At 38.5% G+C, this 16,993-nt stretch overlaps 1 protein-coding gene across 3 annotated transcripts in view; it reads left to right on the top strand.

Annotated features, from left to right (window-relative positions):
• Positions 1-16,993, top strand: part of zbtb20.L (zinc finger and BTB domain containing 20 L homeolog) — a 449,779-nt gene that overhangs the window by 22,388 nt on the left and 410,398 nt on the right. For all 3 annotated transcript variants that reach the window (XM_041581419.1, XM_041581418.1, XM_041581417.1), the window contains exon 2: positions 3,528-3,562. The gene's annotated coding sequence lies outside the window, so the exon portion shown is untranslated. The remainder of the gene's footprint in view (positions 1-3,527; positions 3,563-16,993) is intronic.

Genomic DNA, 16,993 nt, shown 5'->3' with positions numbered 1-16,993 from the left:
TATCAAATAATCCAAATTTATAAAACTGATTTCCTTTTTCTGTGTAATAATAAAACAGTAGCTTGTACTTGATCCCAACTAAGATCTAATTAATCCTTATTGGAGGCAAAACCAGCCTATTGGGTTTATTTAATGTTTACATGATTTTCTAGTAGACTTAAGGAATGAAGATCCAAATTATGGAAAGCTCCGTTATCCAGAAAACTCAGGTCCCGAGCATTCTGTATAACAGGTCCCATACGTATTTACTTTTGCTCACTCAGGGGAGGGAGGACAGCAGGGGAGCGACAGGGGAGGGCCAGATCACGTCTGAATTGGGTCTGGGACCCTGGTTTCGTTTGCCTCTATTATTATTATTATATATTATTATTAACATGTATTTATATAGCGCCAATATTGCGTAGCACTGTATAGTAAATCTGATTATACAACTAAATCACATGAATTCTATACATAGAACATATGGAGTTACATACATCACAACTAATACCGGTACAAAAGTTGAGGAAGGCCCTGTGCAGAAAGAACTTACACAATTTGTGAATTAAGTGGGTGAGAAATGTGGTACTGTATGTGGTGTTGCGTTTGGTAGTTAAAGGGATACTGTCATGGGGTAAAAAACATTTTTTTCAAAATGAATCAGTTAATAGTGCTGCTCCAGCAGAATTCTGCACTGAAATCCATTTCTGAAAAGTGCAAACAGATTTTTTTATATTCAATTTTGAAATCTGACATGGGGCTAGACATTTTGTTAATTTCCCAGCTGCCCCAAGTCATGTGACTTGTTCTCTGATAAACTTCAATCACTCTTTACTGCTGTACTGCAAGTTGGAGTGATATCACCCCCCTCCCTTTTCCCACCAGCAGCACATCAGCAGAACAATGGGAAGGTAACCAGATAGCAGCTCCCTAACACAAGATAACAGCTGCCTGGTAGATCTAAGAACAACACTCAATAGTAAAATCCAGGTCCCACTGAGACACATTCAGTTACATTGAGAAGGAAAAACAGCAGCCTGCCAGAAAGCATTTCTCTCCTAAAGTGCAGGCACAAGTCACATGAATTGGGGCAGCTGGGAAATTGACAATATGTCTAGCCCCATGTCAGATTTCAAAACTGAATATAAAAAAATCTGTTTGCTCTTTTGAGAAATGGATTTCAGTGCAGAATTCTGCTGGAGCAGCACTATTAACTGATGTGTTTTGAAAAATATATGTTTTCCGATGACAGGATCCCTTTAAGCAGAGTGAGGGGAGGCTTCTTGAATGACATAAACCGTGGTGTTATATCAATCATAACTGTAATGTGTAACTTTATGCAGTGAAAAGTTAAAGGGACAAAATATACATTTATAGAAAGAACAACCTTTAACTAGGGATGCACCGAATACAGGATTCAGTTCGGGATTCTGCCTTTTTCAGAAGGATTCGGCCGAATCCTTCTGCCCAGCCGAACCAAATCCTAATTTGCATATGCAAATTAGGGGCGGTAGGGAAAACGTGTGACTTTTTGCAGCGAAACAAGGAAGTAAAAAATGTTTTCCCCATCCCGCCCTAATTTGCATATGCAAATTCGGATTCGGTTGACTATTCGGCCAAATCTTTAATGAAGGATTCGGGGTTTCTGCCGAATCCAAAAAAGTGGATTCGGTGCATCCTTACCTTTAACCCTATTGTACTGGTGACTTTCCCTAAAAGATGGATTCACACATGGAGCAAACTAGGCCTGGACTGGCACTCTGGAAATAGATCATTATTGCACATTTTATCATATACAGTAAATTGACGTATTTCTAGAACGTAACGTATTTCTAGAAACTTAGCAAATTGTGTGTCGTGAGGATATTGGGAGCAAGTGAAGGGAATAAACGATGGCGTTGTCTATTTTCGGGTGCAGCACTATGTAATAAAAGGCACTACGTTTGCCCTGGTTGCCCATAGCAACCAATCAGCTGGTAGCATTTACTGGTCACCTGTTTAAAAGCTAACATCTTATTGGTTGCTATGGGTTACTGCTCCTGGGCAAACGTAGGGCTTTTATTACATATGGGGGATAGTCTTCTTATCTGTCTCCCATGTTTATGGGGGTGTTTCGCCTTCCTCTGGATCAACTGGCAGTTGGGCAGCTTCAAATAGAGTTAAAAGGTTGCCGTGTGTCTTTTTCCAACCTAACTTACTATGTTATGTTGTGTTTCTCCTTTTATAGTCATCTGTGCTGCTCATATCCAGTGATATAAACCCATCCCAGAAAGGAATAGTCTGAAATACATTATTATTATTATTATTATTATTATGGGCTAATAAAGCAGAAAGACGTTTTGTCCTCGGCGGAAGGAACATTCATCCATTGAGTGGGCTGAAAGCTGATGAATTGTAATGGAGCTTCACACATTTCTCTCTGGCCTCACTTACCGGGCTTTTAACAAGTGCAGAAATTGGGAATAAATGCGACTCTCAATGGATGAGCCAAAGCTCAGAACAATCAGCACATGGTTTTACTGCTGATGCTCCATCGCTGTTACTCCCAGTGGCTCACACTGACAAATATGTGACTATGTCGCTCTCTTCTCTAACACACAGACCTCTGGGCACGATAAATGGCAAGTCTCTTGTACTGCTGCTTCACAACTTGTATCAGACGCTCATTAACTGGGGAAAATATCTGGAAATGACAAGTGTTGACGCAACAATGGAGTCTCACTTTGCTTTGTTTAGTAGCCAATATTGATATATGATGTGTACGGATGCACTAAATCCACTATTTTGGATCCGGCCAAACCCCCGAATCCTTTGCGAAAGATGCGGCTGAATACCGAACCAAATCCGAATTTGCATATGCAAATTAGAGGTGGGAAGGGGAAAACATTTTCACTACCTTGTGATATCCCTCCCTGACCCTAATGATTTTGTTCGGCCAGGCAGAAGGATTAAGCCAAATCCTGCTGGAAAAGGTGGAATCCTGTCTGAATCCTGAACCGAATCCTGGATTCGGTGCATCCCTAATAACATGTACCCTTTAAAGGGTTTTTTTACCTTTAAGTATGACGTCGAGAGTAATATTTTGAGACAATTTGCAATTGGTTTTAATTTTTTTATTATTTCTGGTTTTTGAATTATTTAGCTTTTTATTCAGCAGCTCTACAGTTTGCAATTTCAGCCATCTGGTTGCTAGAGTCCAAATTACCCTAGCAACCATGCATTGATTTGAATAAGCATCTAACCATATTGAACCCATACTTTACTTTTTCTATAGTGCCACAGAAATGAGAATTTGGGTTTCATAAACTGTCATTTTGATGTCTTCCGCCATCTAAGTAGAAATGGAAACATACAAATTATTATTTAGTTCAGTATTTAGCTACACCTTTAGGAGATTGAGTGTTCAAAGGCATCCAGGAATTTGCCATGTATTTCCACGGTGCACTGCCTTTATGTATCAGGACTACTACCTACAGTATATAAGGAACTGTAAATATTTATCAACTATATTTATGTTCATTCAATTACTCTGTTTTTCTTTCTTTCAGGATTTAAGAGTTCATAGCTGATTCCATTGATTCTGGTAAGTTTTCATAAACAAATGTTTTATCATATACATGAAATACTGTATATCCATTATGGCTCTCAGTTAAAGGGGTTGTTCACCTTTAAATTAACTGTTAGTATGATGTAGAGAGTGATATTCTGAGACAATTTGTAATTGGTTTTCATTCTTTATTATTTGTGGTTTTTGACTTATTTATTATTATTTATTATTTTTATTCAGCAGCTCTCCAGTTTGCAGTGTCAGCCATATTGTCCAAATTCCCCTAGCAACCATGCATTGATTTGAATGACAGACTGAAATATGAATAGGATTGGTCTGATTTGAAAGATGAGTAATAAAAAGTAGCAATAACAACACATTTGTAGATTAACAGAGCATTTGTTTTTTTAGATGGGGTCAGTGACCCCCATTTGAAAGCTGGAAAGAGTCAGAAGAAGAAGGCAAATAATAAAGACCAATGAAAAGTTGTTTAGAATTGGACATATAATACTAGACGTTAACTTAAAGGTGAACAACCCCTTTGATACCCATGATGACATTCAGGGTGTTTATTATTTATTAAAGTCCGAACGCTAAAAAATTCACTTGAAAAATCCGAATTTTTAGTAGAAAAGAAATCTCAAATTTTTCGACATTTATTATACCCTGAGGATGCAAAAAGCCTGAATCTTAAAATACTCCATCTTCAGCCTGTCAAGGTCCTGTAGAAATCAATGAGGTCCTATTTGCAATTTCAAGATATTATGGTCTGCGCTGGGTTTCATACGATAATCTGAACATTTCGGGCTTTTCATGCTACGTACTTCATGGAAATCAGGCGTCAAAAAATTCGGACTTTTCGAGGGTCAAATCAGATATAATTCAGATTTTTCACGGGGCAATCCGAAAAAGTCCCATTTTTTCACAATCTGATTTTTTCGTGGCTTTTTATTGAAAAATAGGGTATAGTCTGGATTCTAGTTTAGTCTGACTTTTTTTATTTAAAACATGAGAAAAATTCGGATTTTGATAAATAACCCCCTAAGTAATCAACATCATGAATTTTAAAATACAGCTGAATGGTCCCCAGTTAGCTGACTAAGAAAGTTATATTTTTTAATTTTATATTAAAAAAAACCCAGCATGAGTATGTAACAGCCCAACCCCTCCCCCCCCCCAAATAAAACTACTGTTGTGGGTAACAACTTTCTGATGGGGCAGTATTTATCTGATCATGACATAATTGTTTTGGAATTCGAAATGTAGCAGTAATGTACTTTGTTAGTTTTCATTTTTAGAATATATTTTGTATTACAATTATATATGAATTCATACAAATGAATACGTAATAATGTATAATATTATCATTCTTATAGTATATAAAAAATGATTGTAATAATTTGATTTTATTCTTAAAAGGGATGTTTACAATTCAGTTTAAGTAGAGGTGAAAAAATTGTTAATTTCTGAAAAGGCAGTATTTATTTTGTGTTTGGAGAAGTAAAGAAATGTGTAAGCCGGTTTTTCAAATAAGCAGCAGTCCTGTCCTGCTTTATGGCAGCTGAGATTCTAGCTATCTGTATAACAGAACATTCTGTCCCAGTGGCTGCACAGATCCTATCTGATCCCCATTGTAAGCAGCAGTCCTGTCCTGCTTTATGGCAGCTGAGATTCTAGCTATCTGTATAACAGAACATTCTGTCCCAGTGGCTGCACAGATCCTATCTGATCCCCATTGTAAGCAGCAGTCCTGTCCTGCTTTATGGCAGCTGAGATTCTAGCTATCTGTATAACAGAACATTCTGTCCCAGTGGCTGCACAGATCCTATCTGATCCCCATTGTAAGCAGCAGTCCTGTCCTGCTTTATGGCAGCTGAGATTCTAGCTATCTGTATAACAGAACATTCTGTCCCAGTGGCTGCACAGATCTTATCTGATCCCCATTGTAAGCAGCAGTCCTGTCCTGCTGTATGGCAGCTGAGATTCTAGCTATTGGTATAACAGAACATTCTGTCCCAGTGACTGCACAGATCCTATCTGATCCCCATTGTAAGCAGCAGTCCTGTCCTGCTTTATGGCAGCTGAGATTCTAGCTATTGGTATAACAGAACATTCTGTCCCAGTGACTGCACAGATCCTATCTGATCCCCATTGTAAGCAGCAGTCCTGTCCTGCTTTATGGCAGCTGAGATTCTAGCTATCTGTATAACAGAACATTCTGTCCCAGTGGCTGCACAGATCCTATCTGATCCCATTGTAAGCAGCAGTCCTGTCCTGCTTTATGGCAGCTGAGATTCTAGCTATCTGTATAACAGAACATTCTGTCCCAGTGGCTGCACAGATCCTATCTGATCCCCATTGTAAGCAGCAGTCCTGTCCTGCTTTATGGCAGCTGAGATTCTAGCTATCTGTAGAACAGAGCATTCTGTCCCAGTGGCTGCACAGATCCTATCTGATCCCCATTGTAAGCAACAGTCCTGTCCTGCTTTATGGCAGCTGAGATTCTAGCTATCTGTATAACAGAACATTCTGTCCCAGTGGCTGCACAGATCCTATCTGATCCCCATTGTAAGCAGCAGTCCTGTCCTGCTTTATGGCAGCTGAGATTCTAGTTATCTGTATAACAGATTATTGTATTTTCGATGGCTGCCGCTGTTCTCAATAGACATGAGTGCCTCTGTCTTTGTGAAAAGGATCAGAGTGACTTTCTTCTTTAATAACCCAGCAGCAGAGAGCTCTTGTATTTTAAAACCACTACAGAAAAATAAATATAGTAGAGTGGTTGATTTCTCTCTCTGGTTGAACACTTTGGTCCATGGGGCAGGAGCCGTGTTACATCTGAGTGTTATAGAAGGTTTTTCTTTTCTAATAAATAATAAAAGAGTTTATGTCTTTGTATTTGCCTATTCCCTTATCTTTGAGGCTCATTTTCGAAGGAATCTTTTCATGTTTGCAAAAGTGCACGTTTCTAGATAAAAAATGGACACTATTAACTGTACTCTCATACTGTACTGTGTATGGCTATATGGTCGCTCCCTCCTATAAAACGACAAATGAAGATAGGCTTTTCTATTCGCACATAATGAAGACTAACAATTTTAATAACGATTGAGTTAACCGGTTATGGAGAAATAATGCATAGAGAGTGCATCTGGGTGTTTCTGACTCTCGTGATTTAACCCTATTGCCCCCTGTATGGGCAGATGTAACACTGATGTATTTTCTGTAGCAAACTCGTCCCTTACATGAGTAGAACCTGCGTGTCCCTGGCTGCAGCTCTTTGCAGATGAATTGGAGTCAGACAGTTCAGTTTCCCAGGCTTTCGGTTACAAGTGAATTGAAAAGTGCTTGTCTCAGATGCACTCGAGAAGCTCAGCGATCCCCAAGGTCTTCTTCACACGCAGGCAGTGCGATCGGGTCGATCCTCTGTAGGTTAATAAACCAGCAATATGCACAAGCATTACAATCATTCGATTACTCTGCAATTCTGTTGCTCTTTAACCCTTTGCCTGCCAAGCACACAGATTCTTCCCGTGGGCAATTAAATCTACTGTATGTTAGCCGCTACTTCTGCATTCCCAATGCTCCCCCTTCCCAGACAACTAGGCTGATGTCCCCAAAGACAATGAGCATAAGGAGCTGTCTCATTAGGGGACATTAGAAACGGATAGTGGGGGGATCGTTTTACCAATATAAAAGAACAAAAGACCCCCCCATTCCCGAGGAACTGAAGTTTTTTTTCTGAAGCCTCTAGGGCAATCCTCTGTAATGTTGTGATGGCTGATTTTTCTTTAATGATTTCTCGAACAAGTATAATATCCAAGGTTATTGTGATTTGGACAGTTAGCTTATTATAGGTATGTATGTATGTATTTGTGTATATATAATACACAAAAGCCATGAATATCCTGTAAATTATATCCTTATAAACGGTGAGTTCTGATTTCATCAGTTATAAACAGTGAGTAGTGATGTCATTTCTGTCACATGACTTGCTGTGTATATTATAATAAATAAAGTACCCCCAGTTGTAAAATATGAGGATATTAGAAGTCACATCGGAGTTCCATGACCTGTATAAAAACACTCGGTCTTCGGCCTCGTACTTTTATATGGTCATGAAACTTCTCGGTAACTTATAATATCCTTATATTTTACAAGAGGGGGTACTTTATTCACTATATATATATGCAGTATATGTAAGTGTATCTATAGGTCTATAGGTGTATATGCACTGGGATTCATTTAAAGGAGTTGCATTTAATGGCCTATATTTTCCTCCCAAATGCAACTCTGTGACTCCTGGGAGAGATTCCATATGCTTGACAACAATGTGTCTGCTATTTGGGGATTCCCTGTAGCCCCCATCAAACTTCCACTCCTGCTCTGAAAATATGCAGTTAGGTCCCTTGTGCCAGTCCCAGTCAAACTGGGGAGACAATTATGACCTGGACAGCCCTTCAAAAAAATGGTCTCTCTGGGTCAAAACCAGACAGGTGGCAATAATATTGGGCAGGGTTGGATTGGTCTGGCGGGACACCAGGAAAGAACCTGGCATGCCCCACCGACCCAGACCCAATCAGGTGTGAATTTGTGGCCCGGGCCTAGGGCGGCAGAATTAGTTACAAGCACTGGAGACACACAGGAGATTTGCAAATGATGGGGACAAGGAAGGGGACGGGGACAAGGAAGGGGACAGGGACGTGGATTTGGAGTGATGAGTGGAGACAGTTTGTAAATCCAGGCCTGGACCTTATTGCCTCCTAGAACCTTGTGTGTTGTGACTGCTGCCCCTGACCTCCTGCTTGACCCCAATTGGGACCTTGAGAAGAAGAACTAAGGTACAGTGGGGGTCATTTATAAACTTGGCGCAGGGCAGATTGGTTCGCAAAGTGAATATATTTGCCCTGCGCATGGTTATATTTATAAAGCTGAATAAGAGGGTGCAAACAGTATTGCGATTTTTTTTTCACAGTGCAAATGTCTATAGCAGCTTTTTAAATATGTCACAATTCGGAAAATTGCGAATATTGATGCGCACACTCTGCGACTCAATTACGCCACAACTTTGGTGGCGGATAAAATATTCGCAAAACAGTTTTGCAAACTTGAATTTAAGTCACTGTCAACACTATTTTCGCGCACAACAACCTCACACATTGGGTGCGATTGTGCAAACTCCCGTCTCATTTGCGAAAATTTGTTCACACTGCAAATTCGCAAAAACTGGAAAGATGGGCAGAGCAGTGCAATATATTAGCGTTCAGGAAAAAACATGCGCAATACAACCATTTGCGAAAACTATGCGCTGCGCGAACTTTATAAATGACCCCCAGTGTGTACGGCGCCACTGCAGGGGACTGGGACGGTGTTGCGGCTGGAGTGGGGGCCCGGGGGGGTTGCGGCTGGGGACTGAGGGGGTTACGGCTGGGCAGGGGTTCTGGGGAAGGTCCGACACTGTATTTGGGTGTAGTTTTTATATCATGAAAACCTGTGATACATATGAGGTTGTATATGACGAGTACATTAAGGGTGATTATATTACTGGTTGCTAGTACAGATATGGGACCTGTTATCTTAGGGTTTTCTGGATAAGGGATATTTGCATAATTTGGATTGATATAATTTTAAATCAACTGAAATATATAAACATTAATTAAACCCAGTAGGAGTGTAATGCTTACAGCGCTGCACAATATGTTGGCACTCCACCATTATAATATGCCATTCAATAAACAGTCGTTATATCTTAGTTGGGATTAAGAGCAAGATACTACTGTTTCATTATTACAGAGATAAAAGGAAATCCTTTTTTAAAACCTGAATAATTTGATTAAAGTAGAGTCTATGGGAGACGGCCTTCCCACAATTCTGAGCCTTCTGGATGATCGGTTTCTGGATAATGGATCCTATACCAGAACTGCCAACAAAATCACATGTCGCTGATTCTGAAACAGCGGTGAAAACAGTTTTACATTGTTTGAATGTTTCCCAAATTGCAACGTGGGATCAGAGCCGGTCTGAGGTTTCCTCTGCGAATGGATCGGGCTCTATGTCAGTTTCCCATTTTATCTACAGGTCCTGGTATTTTTGTCTCTGCGAGTGGATTGACTTCAATTATAATACGGAAAACAATTGAGAGGGTTGACTTGCCGTTGGAAGGTGTCCCCGAGCTGAAACTGGAGGTGTTTATTATTATTATTATTATTTCTGGTTCTTATGTGAGCGCAGGTGCATTAAATGTGACCACTTTATAAGCAATATCAATAATGGGTTTTATGGCCAGGTGATGCCTCGGCCTTTGTATTCTCTGAGATGACAAACTGTAAAACGTTATTTCCCCGCGGTTCCATTGAAGCTGAGCAATTCAGCGGAACTTTTGCCTTAGTAAGAAGACGTTCCTCCGATTTACATAGAAACATTATAAGTGCACTTTATTTCCTATGTGAATAAGCCCACTGCATATACGTTCATGTTATACTCCTTGTTCACCCTTGAGTTAACATTTAGGGGCAGATTTGCTAAGGGTCGATTTACTAAGGGTCAAATTTCGACGTTAAAAAAACTTAGAAATTCAACCCTCGAATTGAAATCCCTCGACTTCGATATTTGAAGTCGAGGGATTTCAATTAGAGGGTCGCATTTCGAAGTTTTTTTAACTTCAAAATTTTTACCGTATTCGAATATAAATCGTTTGATTGAATCGTACGATTTTTAGCGATCGATCGAAGGATTTCTATTCGACCAAAAAAAACGTAGAAAAGTGCTGTGGAAGGTCCCCATAGGCTAACATTGCTCTTCGGTTGCTTTAATTTGGCGAAGTATGAAGTCAAAGTTTTTTTTAAAGAGACAGTACTTCGATTATCCAATGGTCGAATAGTCGAACGATTTTTACTTTGAATCGTTCGAATGGTTGAATATAGCCTCTTCGATGGTCGAAGTACCCAAAAATTTACTTCGAAATTCGAAGTAACACCTTAGTATGATGTAGAGAGGGATATTCTGAGACAATTTGTAATTGGTTTTCATTTTTTATTATTTGTGGTTTTTGACTTATTTAGCTTTTTATTCAGCAGCTCTCCAGTTTGTAATTTCAGCCATTCGGTTGCTAGGGTCCTAATTCCCCTAGCAACCATGCACTGATTTGAATAAGAGACTGGAATATGAATAACAGAGACCTGAATAGAAAGATGAGGAATAAAAAGTAGCAAATATTTGTAGCCTTACAGAGCCTTACCTCCCAACTGTCCCTTTTTCAGTGGGACAGTCCCGCATTTGACAGCTCAACCCTCAGTCCCCCAAGTAAAAGCAGTCGAGGTCCCATAGAAGTCAATGGGAGCTTCACTGATCCTTTTGGACATTTTTTTTTATCAAAGGTCGGATTTCCGTGGGTTTAGAAACCACGAATAAACTCACAAACTCTAAAACTACGAATTTCGACATTTATTAAAATATCTGAATGAAAAAAGTATGAACAGAAAATAATGTGCTAAAGAATAAAAAATACCTCTAAAACCTCGAGTATTTGGACAATTAATAGCGAAAAAAATATAAAAACCTCTAAAAATCTGAATTGATTTTAAACAGGCAACTTTTACCTGCCGACGTTTTTTATCAGAGGTTTTTGTGTTTTTTACACTTGAATTTTTAGAGCTTTTAAATTTTTTTTTAGAGATGCGTGGAAAATATCGATTGTTAGTGAATGGGCACCTTAGAAGTCTTTGAATTTTTTGGCACTAGTAATTGTTCGAAAACTAGAATTTTTAGAAATTTTCAGTTTTTTTTAGCGCATTGTTCCATTTTTTTTCATTCATGCTTTTTTGTATTTGGTTATTTTAATAAACGACATAGCATTTGTGATTTTAGAGAAAATTTGTTTATTCCTGGTTTCAAAAACCTTTAAAACCACTAAAATGAGAAAGTTGATAAGTGGGCCTCTTAGGGGACTATAAACTAACATTCAGATTCCTTTTCACAAATCATATTTTTTCCACAAAATATTCAGGGTTTTTTTTTATTTCTCGAAAACTCTAAAAAGTTGAGTTTTATAACGTGTAAAAATCACAAAAAACTCTTAATGCAAAACTTCACCCAGTAAAAAGAGATTTTAGAGGTATTTTGATTTTTATAGCACATTTTTTCAGCGTTTTTATTCCGTTCTTTACTTTTTATATTCAGATCTTTTAATAACTTTCATGGCTTTTGTGGATTTAGAGAAAATGAGTTTAATTGTGGTTAAAAAAAATTCCACCTTTAATAAATTAGTCTTCACTTTATATAAGAAAGTGACCACATTTTACCAAAATCATAAAAAATAGGTTTTTAGATTATTTTCTAAAACATAACAATGGCAGGGATTCTGTCATGATTTTTATGATGTATTTTTTATTTCTAAATTATCCTATTTACACTGCAAATAATTCACTGCACAATATAAAATGTCATTCCTGAAGCAGCAAGTGTATTTAGTTGTAATATTGGTGTGTAGGTGCATCTCAGGTCATTTTGCCTGGTCATGTGATTTCAGAAAGAGCCAGCACTTTAGGATGGAACTGCTTTCTGGCAGGCTGTTGTTTCTCCAACTCAATGTAACTGAATGTGTCTCAGTGGGACCTGGATTTTACTATTGAGTGCTGTTCTTAGATCTACCAGGCAGCTGTTATCTTGTGTTAGGGAGCTGCTATCTGGTTACCTTCCCCTTGTTCTGTTGTTTGGCTGCTGGTGGGGAAAAGGGAGGGGGTGATATCACTCCAACTTGCAGTACAGCAGTAAAGAGTGATTGAAGTTTATCAGAGCACAAGTCACATGACTGGGGGCAGCTGGGAAACTGACAATATGTCTAGCCCCATGTCAGGTTTCAAAATTAAATTAAAAAAATCTGTTTGCACTTTTGAGAAATGGATTTCAGTGCAGAATTCTGCTGGAGCAGCACTATTAACTGATGTGTTTTGAAAAAAACATTTTTTCCCATGACAGTTTCCCTTTAATATTTTCAAATTGAATCCCTGAAGAAGAGTCTGAAAGGCAGAACCTTCTAATAGGTTGGAATAGGAACCAAAAGTTTTCCAATTAGTGCAGGACAAATGATATTTATTCAAACCTGAATATTTTCCCTTCTATGTAGCACCATTGATTGAGCACAGCTGTGTACACAGGTTCTGGGACAGCCGGTACCTGCTCGGTAGTAAATTTCGGTTCATGTTTTACACAAAGACAAAGTGATTTGCCAGAGGACACACAACTCTTGAATAAAAATTTTCAGAATAAAACCTGACAATATGAGGCCACTTAATCTTCCTTCCTTTTCTTCATATATAAAGGCTTGAGTGTTAAAGGGTGGTTTGCCTTTAAGTTAACTTTTAATATGCCATAGATTCATTTATTCTAAGCAGCTTTTCAATTGGTTTTAATTTGTTCCTTTTTTTATAGTTTTTTAATTATTTGCCTTTTTCTTCTGACTGTTTTCAAATGGGGGTAGGGTTAGTGACCCTACATCAGGTTATTCAATTAACATGTTATAGGGGTTATTCAGCTTTAAGGGGCCCATTTACTTAGCTCGAGTGAAGGAATAGAATAAAAAAAACTTCGAATTTCGAATGTTTTTTTTGGCTACTTCGACCATCGAATTGGCTACTTCGACCTTCGACTACGACTTCGAATTGAACGATTCGAACTAAAAATCGTTCGAATATTCGACCATTCGATAGTCGAAGTACTGTCTCTTTAAAATAAACTTCGACCCCCTAGTTTGCCAACTAAAACCTACCGAGGTGCCATGTTAGCCTATGGGGAAGGTCCCCATAGGCTTTGTAACAATTTTTAGGTCGAAGAAAAATCGTTCGATCGATGGATTAAAATCCTTTCAATCGAACGATTCAAAGTATTAATTCATTTGATTGAACGATTTTTCGTTCGATCGTTCGATCAAACTATTTGCAGTAAATCCTTCGACTTCGATATTCGAAGTCGAAGGATTTACATTCGGCAGTCGAATATCGATATTCGACCCGATGTAAATTTGCCACTAAATGTTTAAATGTCTATGATGTAGAGAGGGATATTCTAAGACAATTTGCAATTTTATTATTTGTGGTTTTTGAGTTATTTAGCTTTTTATTCAGCAGCTCTCCAGTTTGTAATTTCAGCAGCAATCTAGCTGCTAGGGTGAGAATTCCCCTAGCAACCATGCATTGATTTGAATAAGAGACTGGAATATGAATAGGAGAGGCCTGAATAGAAAGATGAAGAATAATAGCCTTACAGAGCATTTGTTTTTTTAGATGGGGTCAGTGACCCTCATTTGAAAGCTGGAAAGAGTCAGAAAAAGAAGGCAAATAATTCAAAAACTTAAAAAAGTTGCTTAGAATTATCCATTCTATGACATATTAAAAGTTGACTTAAAGGTGAAGCACCCCGTTTAACCCTTTGTTTGTCACTGTGGTCCTCCCATACTGTGCCATAAATTCTAGCTTTTTTCGGTGACAGGGAAGTCTATAGGGAAGCCCCTAGCATTGAAAGGGATAAATTTAGCAGATTTGTTCATTATATCAGTTATACCATTGTAATATGATTTTCCTTGAAGGGTAACATTAATTGCCTGTTTTTTATTTCAAACACATGACATTAAAAATGAATTAAAAAAAAAGTGTTTATATGAACTGTAAACATATCTGACGAGTCTCACATTCAATTTGCAAGTGAATACATTTAGGGGGTTATTTACTAAACTCTGAATGCAAAAATCCCGAGAAATTCTTGATTTCTTTTAATAAAATCGGACTTTTAAAAAAAATCACGTTTTTTTTTCCGGAATTTATTAAACCCCGAGGATGGAAAACTCAGAATCTGAAAATCAGGCGTCTCAGACCTGTCAAGGTTGCATATAAGTCAATGGGAGAAGTCCCAATGATTTTTTGATGTACACTGGGTTTTTGGAGTTTTCGGGCAAAATTTTGAGTTTACAGGTGAAAAATCCGAAAAAAACGAATGAAAAATCCGAAAGAATCATGAAAATCCGATTTTTTCTATTTTTCTACCGCAAACAAACTTTTTGGGAAAGTCTATTAATAAATAAGCCCAAAAAACCAGTGAGGATTTGGTCTGAGTTTTTTTCAGAAAATATTGAGATAAATTCGGACTTTGATAAATAACCCCCTTATTGTGACAGCAGAGATCTATAAGGTGGCAGTTAGGATACAACTGTCTGCTCACCTAAGTGTGCACATTGTTCTCTCTGTACTGTGTCATGTAAGTAACATGTTGCGACATTTCAGCAGCACAATGTGATGATAAAATAATGTAGATATTGTAGATTCGCACACATGCAGCCCTGCCTGTCACTGCTCGTGCGCCGCCGCTCCGGAGTAATTAATGGTAATAACATCTTAATGTGCTCATGAGATCATAATGAGGAGAAATGAAATCTCTGATTACAAATAGGAAGCCTTGTGTATGTTTTGGCTTCAAACAATATTTCACTTGTTGCAAATGACAATTTCTGAAGTTGCCTGTGATTACATCAGGCGCATTTTTTTTCCCCCCTCGTCTGACAAATTAAAGCTAATTTTCATATTTATTATACAATTACCAAAGTTGTCTTTCATGTAAAGAAATCGCACCTATTTAAAACGTTAATTTGCTGTTTATGATGGGGTGTCTGCTTAAAAAAAAGGAGTTGAAAAATGTGCCTTGGAGGAGACAAGATGGCAGTTTGAGTAGATAAATATAGAAGTTCTACTAAAGGACATTTACGCATCACAAAAATAAATCTTTACTGGGAGAGAATTACATTTATTGAGTCTGTACCCCTTTATGTGTTGTAGATCATAAATATTATAGTGCAAGCAATGTAGATTTGACAATTCCGCTAATAAAAAAATCCTGTGCCGGTCAATTAAGGGCGTGCGCGGCGTGCCTCTGCTGTATACATAGGCGAATGCACGCTGGAGTATTGACACCAGCGCGCAACGTCGCGAAAATGCAAATATTTAATGGGCCATCATACTAGGAGTTTGTTCCTGGTGCTTCTGAGCTTTGAGCTAAATCTGTCTGAACCTGTTTTGATTCCTGTTGTGACCCTTGGCTGCCTGATTACGTTGATTCTCTGCCTGCCTCGACCCAGCGTGACCTGCGTGACCTTGTACTATGACCTTCTGCCCAAAGACTCTCGCTAACAGTTGTGCCCCTCTGCCTATCCAGAACCTCTAGCCTTGCACCTCTCGTTTAAGTCCTGGTGGCATCCAAGTAGCTGAGGGCTCCTTCCGAGGCCAAAAGCAGTCACACTACAGGTGAAACATGAGCCGAGACCAGGGTGTCATTTGTTCTGGTGTTGGGCGCCGACCGTGACAATTTATTACGGTTTGAGTTATGTTTTCCAGAAAAATTTGAGTTGTATTTTGTGGTCCAAACTCAAATTTGGTTTTGCCTGAAAGCCCAAATGATTTTCTGTCAATTCAAGTTTTCAGGTTGCAAAAAATCCAAGTTTTTTTATTTTAGCTAAAAGTTTGGATTTCATAGTAAAACAACTCGAATTTTTGAATTTATGGCATTCAGACTTTAATAAATAACCCCCTAACACTGAACCTTTGATAAATAACCACCCAACAGTTAATGATTGGGGCATTTTTAATCTAGGTGAATTGTTGTGATTGGGGAAGAATTAGATTTTTCTCCTAGGAGGCACAATGGCTAAGTGAGAGCATGGTCTATGTAACTGGGATGCACCAAATCCACTGTTTTTGGGATTCATCCAAAATCCCCATTCTTTCATGGAGGATTCAGATGAATCACAATATCAATCTGAAGATTTAAAAAATAACGTGTGCAAGTTACCTGTTCGTGTGATAAAAAGTAACATGATTTTAAGGATTCGGATTTAATTTGGCCAGGCACTTGGATTCGAATCCTGTTCAATCCTGGATTTAGTGTACGCCCTATTATGTAGGATTAAATTTGCTCTTTTGTTTGCTCTGATCAAACATGGTGCCAATTCAAAAGCAAAGCAAAAAAAATGCTGCTTCGTTGTCCAAATTTCACTACAATAAACCATAGAAAATACTATAACATGTAGTGGTGCTGGACTGAGACCCAGAGTTTGGGCAGCATGGGGGGGGGGGAAAGACCCCTAAACAGCTTCGGATTGATAACGAGCTGTTCGCTTCTCCATTGGTGGTAGTGTCCCAGCTTCAACTATGCCCAGGGGTCCCCTTCTTTTTTACCTGTGAGCCACATTTAAATGCAAAAACTGAAAAAATGACTTGGGGATGCCAAGTAAGGGCTGTGATACCTTAATGTATACATATATATGTGGACTGCTAGCCTGCAGGAGGCTCTCTTGGAATAAACCTGTGCCTTTAGTCTCTAAAACTCAAATTTAAGTCAGAAATGTCAAAATGGGCACTTACTATAAGGCCACTAGGAGCAACATCAATGGGAGTGAAGGGCAACATGTTGCTCATGATGAGTTGG

The sequence above is a fragment of the Xenopus laevis genome, chromosome 2L (genome assembly GCF_017654675.1).
Source record: "Xenopus laevis strain J_2021 chromosome 2L, Xenopus_laevis_v10.1, whole genome shotgun sequence".
Taxonomy (NCBI): domain Eukaryota; kingdom Metazoa; phylum Chordata; class Amphibia; order Anura; family Pipidae; genus Xenopus; species Xenopus laevis.
The sequence above is the reverse complement of the archived record's forward strand: the minus strand, read 5'-3'. Positions and strand labels throughout refer to the sequence as shown.